This window comes from Chiloscyllium plagiosum, chromosome 35 (assembly GCF_004010195.1).
Source record: "Chiloscyllium plagiosum isolate BGI_BamShark_2017 chromosome 35, ASM401019v2, whole genome shotgun sequence".
NCBI lineage: Eukaryota > Metazoa > Chordata > Chondrichthyes > Orectolobiformes > Hemiscylliidae > Chiloscyllium > Chiloscyllium plagiosum.
In genome coordinates, this window is record NC_057744.1 from 7,040,804 (window position 1) to 7,048,230 (window position 7,427).

At 40.0% G+C, this 7,427-nt stretch overlaps 1 protein-coding gene across 1 annotated transcript in view; it reads left to right on the plus strand.

Moving 5' to 3' along the window:
• Positions 1 to 7,427, plus strand: part of LOC122540544 (centrosomal protein of 164 kDa-like) — a 214,084-nt gene that overhangs the window by 713 nt on the left and 205,944 nt on the right. The window contains exon 2 of the mRNA XM_043676409.1: positions 2,739 to 2,830. The gene's annotated coding sequence lies outside the window, so the exon portion shown is untranslated. The remainder of the gene's footprint in view (positions 1 to 2,738; positions 2,831 to 7,427) is intronic.

The window sequence follows — 7,427 nt, forward strand, 5'->3', positions numbered from 1 at the left end:
CACTAAAACCCCCATGCAACCCTGACTTAGCATCATGTCTTTCATGTTCCCCTTTGGCTCCCATGTATTTTCTGCCCTCTCGTTCCCTTACATTCCTGCAACTCTCCTTCCCTCAATGACTTTATAGCTCTACTGATATCTGCATCAAATATTTACCCAATTTTCTTACAATGAGATTGTGAGTAAGCAATGGTACGTCTCTAAAATACAGATACAAGGCAGATTAAATGCTCTACAGTCACCTTGTTAGTGCTTTAGAGTTTTGACATCCTTGCAGTTCTTCAGGCCTAACCATTTTCAACTATTTCATCAAAGTCTTCCCTCAAGTAAAAGGTCAGAAGTAAGGATCTTTAAGATCCTCATTGATCCAATGCTTGCATGCAGCAAGGCCAAAACAATATTCAGGCTCAGGATGATAATTGGAAAGTAACAGTTGTGCCACACTATTGCCAAGCAATGACCCCCTCCAGCAAACTAACTTCTCTTGAAAGTTATTTGCATTAACATTGCTGATTTTCTGGGGGGATTAGCAATGATCTGAACCTTAACTGCACAAGCCATGTAAAAGAAATACATAAACCATGTAGCTGAACAACAGGTAAAAGAATAGGATTTCCACGGTGAGTTGCATCACCTCAGTCCTCAAAACCACCTACAGGGCATGTGATAGGATATTCTTCATTTTCCTGGATGAGTGCAATTTCACTAATGTCCAAGAGGCTCAGTACCATCCATGATGAGGCATTTGCTTGTCTGGTACATCATCCACCAACTTGAACAATCATTGTTTTCACCACTGGTAACAAGAGCACCAGTATGTGTCATGTGTAGGATGTACTGTAGCAACTCATCTAAGGTCCTTCAGTAGCATCTTCCAAACCTGTGACACCGAAGACCCAGAGGACAAGGGCAGCAGGCACATGGGAAAACTACCATCTGCAAGTTCTCCAAGCATTCTGACTGGGGGATCATCCTGAAGCTTTCTCCCAAACAGCATTGAGAGTATTCAGATTTCCTCCGTGGACTGTAGCAGTTCAATGACATAACGTTTCAGTATTTTCTCGAGTAATTGCCCATCGAGTAGGGGTGGGTAACAAACTTGTTAACAATGCCTACATCTCAGGAACAAATTATCTTTTTGTGCAATGTTTACTTTTGTGAAAGGACATTTAGTTAGGATATTCACCCTGTTTTTCTCTCCATGGATGCTCCTGGCCTTCTGTGTATTTCCAGCAATGTCTGTTGCTGTTTCTGATTTGTCGACATCCATAGTATTTTGCTTTTATAGAAAACTCTGTACAAAAGTCCAATTTTTATTCATTCTTGGTCCTGTGAATAGACTGTCTAAAATATCCTTTTTAGTTATTTATACAAATCACATAACTTCAAAGCCAGCATGGTATTGGTAGTTTATTTATAAACCATAACTCAATCAAGCCAACAATTCATTTTCAAAGAAATGAAGCCCCATTCGCTAAACTCAAACAAAAGTTCTTAATCAAATTAAACAATAGAGTGTTAATACTTTGGTCTAAAGAATAATTGGATAATATGGTTTTAATATACCAGTTAAACTAATATGTTCATTGAGATTGTGCTGTATGGTATGAACACTTGATGTTGAGAAAAAAATTGGTTTATTTCGGGTCAATTAAATAATGGGAACCCAGAGTTAAAAATACAATTGTTAGTCATGCCTTCATCTAGAGTTTCTTCCTTAAATCTCTGTCTATCAACTCTGTACCTCCTTGTTATCTCTTTGCTTACATTTTTGGCCACCTTTCTTAATATGTCCTGCTATGGCTTATTGCTAAGTATTGTTTAATGACTCCTGTGAAATGCCTTGATATGCTTGTCTATATTAAAGGTGTTATAAAAATCACCTATATAAAAGTTGTTTTTGTTAATCAGGTCTGTTATAGAACTCCAATCCAAATCAACTGCATTGTCATGATTTCTGTCAAATATATTGGTGGGTCTGTCCATTTAAATTAAAAGAGAAACCAATTTCAAACATAGGTTTTGTCCTTGAATTTTTTTTGTGAATGCAAATTTGTAGTAATTACATATTTTTCAAAAAGATAAACTCTCTGTTTGTATGCTGCAGAGCATTATTGAGGTCAAGGCTTTATTCTCCTTTGGTCCTGGGTAACTTGTGTGGGTTTTCTGTAAATCAGCTAAGACTCTCACTGACTTGAAAGTGCATTTGTGAATGTTGGGCGAGCTGAGCTTTGGATTCACCTGTACTTCATTTATTGGCCAAATTTCCTGTTGCCATTTAACCAACTAGATTTACACAAGAAATAGCTACTTGCACAAATGACTAGAGAACAGTTAGCAGCAATAGAATTGCATCTCCGAGCCAGTAGCTTCCCAAGCTCTATTAAGGATGGCAAAAAAAATGCTGGTTTTGCCAGTAATAGGCATAATAACAACTAAAGAATGGCACTTAAAGGGCTCCTCTTGCACAGTGGTAGTGTCCTAAGCCAGATGGCCTGGGGTATGCCAACACATTTGGGCAGGTTGCTATAAATATGTGAATAGTACTTAGTGAAGAGAAAATTAGATTAAAGGAAAGCAATATTTTAAAAACATCCTAAAATATTCAAATTCAAAAAGCTGTTCTATAATCTTCACCTCTAGTGCACTGATTGGCCATTTGTGACAAGACGATGGTGCCACTTTCTAGGAATCTAATTGAGCTCAGTTGACTTTATTGTTCTATATTTGATTGACAGGACTCTGGACCAATGCTCGTCAAGGTGAAATAGATGGAAACAAAGATGGATTTGGTCGATTTCAGTTCACAGCAATGGCTTCATGATCCCTGGTAACCACATGATTTCCATGGTAACCTCTGCTGATTAGTCTTTAGCACCGTTATCAGTCTGTCAGGTTTTAAGATTCTCATTGGTCCCTGGTAATCATATGACTAGCATAGAGTAAAATCTCAAAAACACAAGTTGACATCACAAAGTGGTTGGAACTGATTTTTCTAAAGCTGAAAAGAATTCCTTTGTAAAAATGTTACCAGGGCTGGAAATAGAATGTAAGTTGAGGAGGTGTGTTCAAATTCTTTGCCTATTTATTATGCAATTAAGAGATCCAGTCCAGCAATGATTGTAGAGCAATTGCAGGAAATGTGTAAAACACTACCAATTATTCTCTTGCATTGTTTAAGAACTAACTTATGCTCTGGACAATGGCTTTAAATCTTTACCATCATCACTCAAATTGTTGATTGGTAATTGTTATAATTACTGAAATAATTCTCCAAAACTAAGTATTTCCATTGCACATTTTACATAAGAAATATGGTCCTGTGAAGTTTTCTTGGGATGTTTTACATTAAACACATTTTACATTTATATTTCATTGCACTAAACTGTAGAAATATGGGCTGAAAATGTGTTGCTGGAAAAGCGCAGCAGGTCCAACAACACATTTTCAGCTCTGATCTCCAGCATCTTGCAGTCCTCACTTTTTCCTGTAGAAATATGGGTACAATCTGCATGATATACCATTTGCACGTGCTGACACAATTTCGTAGTAGGAATAAGACTTCTGAGATATTTGCAACTCTGAGGGAGAAATGGAACCCAAGTGGAGGAGAGAAAGAGGGCTAACTTAAAAATAGTTTCTTAATGTGTGTTTTCAGAAATAAATAACTCAAATGTTTTGACTTCAGGAACATGGATGGGAAAAGGGCCTGAAAACATTGTGGGGGAAAGAAACTCAGCGAGTTACTTGGTTTATTTTCTGGCAATTATGAGTTCCAGGTTCCTGGGCCTTAGGAGAAATAATTAATGAAATGGTACTTCTACAGATTTTTAAAAATTCATCAAATTAGCTTCTGATTTGTTTTCATTTAGACAATACAATTTTTCAGCTAGTCAGAATCATAAGTGCAGTATATCAGTGATTGATTATCCTGCATAGTCATGAGAATCGTATAACACAGGAAATATGTTTGTGCAGAATGAAATCTTCAAAGAATTGCACTAATCTTTTACTTTCAGATGTTGGCTGCTCTGTTGTATGTATAGTTGTATTTTCTGCACTTTGTCAGATTTATAATAGTTATGGTTTAGTTTTATATCTTGACTCAACCATTGCAACGCAAGCTATTTTTGCCATTTTACTTTGATATTGTCAATGTTGTGACACATCCTGAAATCTATTTCAGTGCCATCTCTTTCACTAAATATTGTCTAGTGTGCTGATATAAGCTTTGCTTCAATCCCAGCCTCTGATATCATTGTTTCAATTCTGTCTTCTGCATCAGCCACCTTTAATGGCTCTTACACTGCAGTTTTCTAATGTGGGCAGAGCTTTCTTAGTGTGCATCAAGATTTGTCAAACTTGTTCAATGGGGATTTTGACAGAGAAGAAGAAATAATTTCATTTGTCAAAACAAGTTTCATGTTGAAGACAGTGGTAAATATTATGCTGGATATTGTGTTCTTACCATAATAAAATAAATTTTAGCAAACTAGAGCCAGATGTTAGATTGAAGGTAGGGGTTGGGGGAAGGAAAATGGAGAGACAGGAGTGGAGTTCTCTTAATGCATGAGCTATTGGTTAGGATGCATTGCCTGAAAGGTTAGTGGATGCAAATTCATTAGTAACTTTCAAAAGGGATTTGGATATTTATTTGCAAAAGAGAAAATTCTGGGCTACAGGAAAAGGTTGTGGATGAAGCTAATTGGATGTCCCTTTCAAAGAGCTGTCAGCATCATAATAGGCTTCTTCTGTGCTTTATGATTCGGAAGTTCTGAAACCTGAAACAGATTTCTCAATATATAACAGTAACTGTCAGCAGACTTCATTGTTGCCTAGTGTTTTATTATCTTGGATGATCCTATCTGTCAAATCTCTTCTACATTGTCATTGCCATCACTAATGTTCAGCTACAGAGATGAACAGTAAGTTTGAAAAGTTAAACAAAATTGAAGGGTTCGGATGACCTCAAACAGTGAGAATAAATTTAACTTGTCGTTCAACCCCCTCATCGAAACCAACTCTGACCTTTCAGATGAATACAAAAAACAGTACACTACAGGAATAGGCCCCTCGGCTCACTAAGACTGGTGCCATTCTGTTAAATATATTCTGTACCCTCTCTACTTTCTTGCAATCTGTAAACTCTGAATTTTCATCTTCTTGTCTCCTCCCTTGTGCAGGATTTTGGTCAGTAGGTTACTCTTCCAGGACTTCTGCTAGACAATTTTCACGTTACTTGTGGGTAAAGTCTATGGTTCACGTTGTGGCAAATTTGTCTGTCATTCCCACTAGCAGACCAAGAAATCCAAAGAAGGATGCCTATGATAAACTCTGGAATAAGTTCCAGATAAGTAAGTCTGAGTTAGCCAAACCCTGCAACCTTGTCATAATGACCACATTAACTAATTGGGGCAGAGTTAAGCCATGCTGGAGTACAAGATCGTGGGCAATCCTGTGGCGAAGACTCCAAAAAGGTCTTGCCTATGCCCTAAATGAGGATGCACCAAAGGACGTCTTTAATGTGGATGGTTTACCATCAACAAGATCGCTCTTTGCACATTTCTTTTTTAAACATTAGTGGCAGAAAGCGAGCAATGAATTGCACCAACATGGATGGCACTGAACATTTGCTGCTTTGAGATTAAAAGTTCAAGAAGTCATGTTGTTTGTAAATATTAAGACGCTACCTGCATAATATGGGGCTAATATGACTTACAGCATTTTGAGGCACAGATCAGGAAAGCGCACACAGGGTGAAAAAGTAGATTTTCATTGTGGTAATCCTGAAGAGTCTGAATGCCTGCCTGCTCACCCAGCTGGATTTCTAGTTGAAGCTGCATAGATGTTAAAAATGCTCTGTGATTTCCCGACACACCACAGAAACACAGAAATCATGTTTGTCTACAGACCCATCCAAAGTGCTGAATGGGAAAAGATCACTGAGGCTTTTCGAGAGTGAGCTCCTAACAATTAACTCCATTATAGTAAATTTTGAACAGTTGAAAATTAAAAGCATTTTCCCATATATTTAATGAAAAATTACTGTTTTTATCATTACTTGGATGCAGATTGAATCTCATAGGGACCTTCTGGTTTTCTCAAATCTCACCTTAACTCTCTTTCCCCCCCACCCCCGCCAAAATTTACAGTAGCTATACGTGCTGAAAACATCAAATACATTTATGCCTACTTTCTGCATCCTGCTAGCTCAGCCAATCATCTATCCAGGCCACCCCCGCCAAAATTTACAGTAGCTATACGTGCTGAAAACATCAAATAGTCTTAATTATTTAACTGGATGCATGAATCTGTGGGAGATAGTTATTTTCATGTTGAACCTATTCTTTGAAAACCCAGTAGATATCTGAATCTATCCTGGGAGTTGCAGTGGGAGAGGGACTCCCTGAGATTCTTGTAGAGAGAGGAGGAAAACCTCTTCAAGGCAGACATCCTTGCAAGAGGATTCGCAGTAGATGAGGCGGAAGATGAGGCATTCTTCCTCCAGGCGTCTGGTGGTGAGGGAGTGGCGGTGAAGGAGGCCCAGGACCTCCATGTCCTTGGCAGAGTGGGAGGGGGAGGTGAAATGTTTGGGCCACGGGGCGGTATGGTTGATTGGTACGGGTGTCCCGGAGATGTTCCCTAAAGCGCTCTGCTAGGAGGCGCCCAGTCTCCCCAATGTAGAGGAGACCGCATCGGGAGCAACGGATACAATAAATGATATTAGTGGATGTGCAGGTAAAACTTTGGATGTGAAAGGCTCCTCCTTTAGGGCCTTGGAAGGAGGTGAGGGAGGAGGTGTGGGCACAGGTTTTACACTTCCTGCGGTGGCAGGGGAAAGTGCCAGGATGGGAGGGTGGGTCATAGGGGGGCGTGGACCTGACCAGGTAGTCACGGAGGGAACAGTCTTTGCGGAAGGCAGAAAGGGGTGGGGAGGGAAATATATCCCTGGTGATGGGGTCTGTTTGGAGGTGGCGGAAATGTCGGCGGATGATTTCACCGCCGCTCCCCCACCACCAGACGCCTGGAGGAAGAACACCTCATCTTCCGCCTCGGAACACTTCAACCCCAGGGCATCAATGTGGATTTCAACAGTTTCCTCATTTCCCCTTCCCCCACCTCACCCTAGTTCCAAACTTCCAGCTCAGCACTATCCCCATGACTTGTCCGGACTTGTCCTACCTGCCTATCTCCTTTTCCACCTACCCACCCTCTCCTCCCTGACCTATCATCTTCATCTCCTCCCCCACTCACCCATTGTACTCTATGCTACATTCTCCCCACCCCCACCCTCCTCTAGCTTATCTCTCCACGCTTCAGGCTCACTGCCTTTATTCCTGATGAAGGGCTTTTGCCCGAAACGTCGATTTTGCCTGTCCTCGGATGCTGCCCGAATTGCTGTTCTCTTCCAGCACCACTGATCCAGA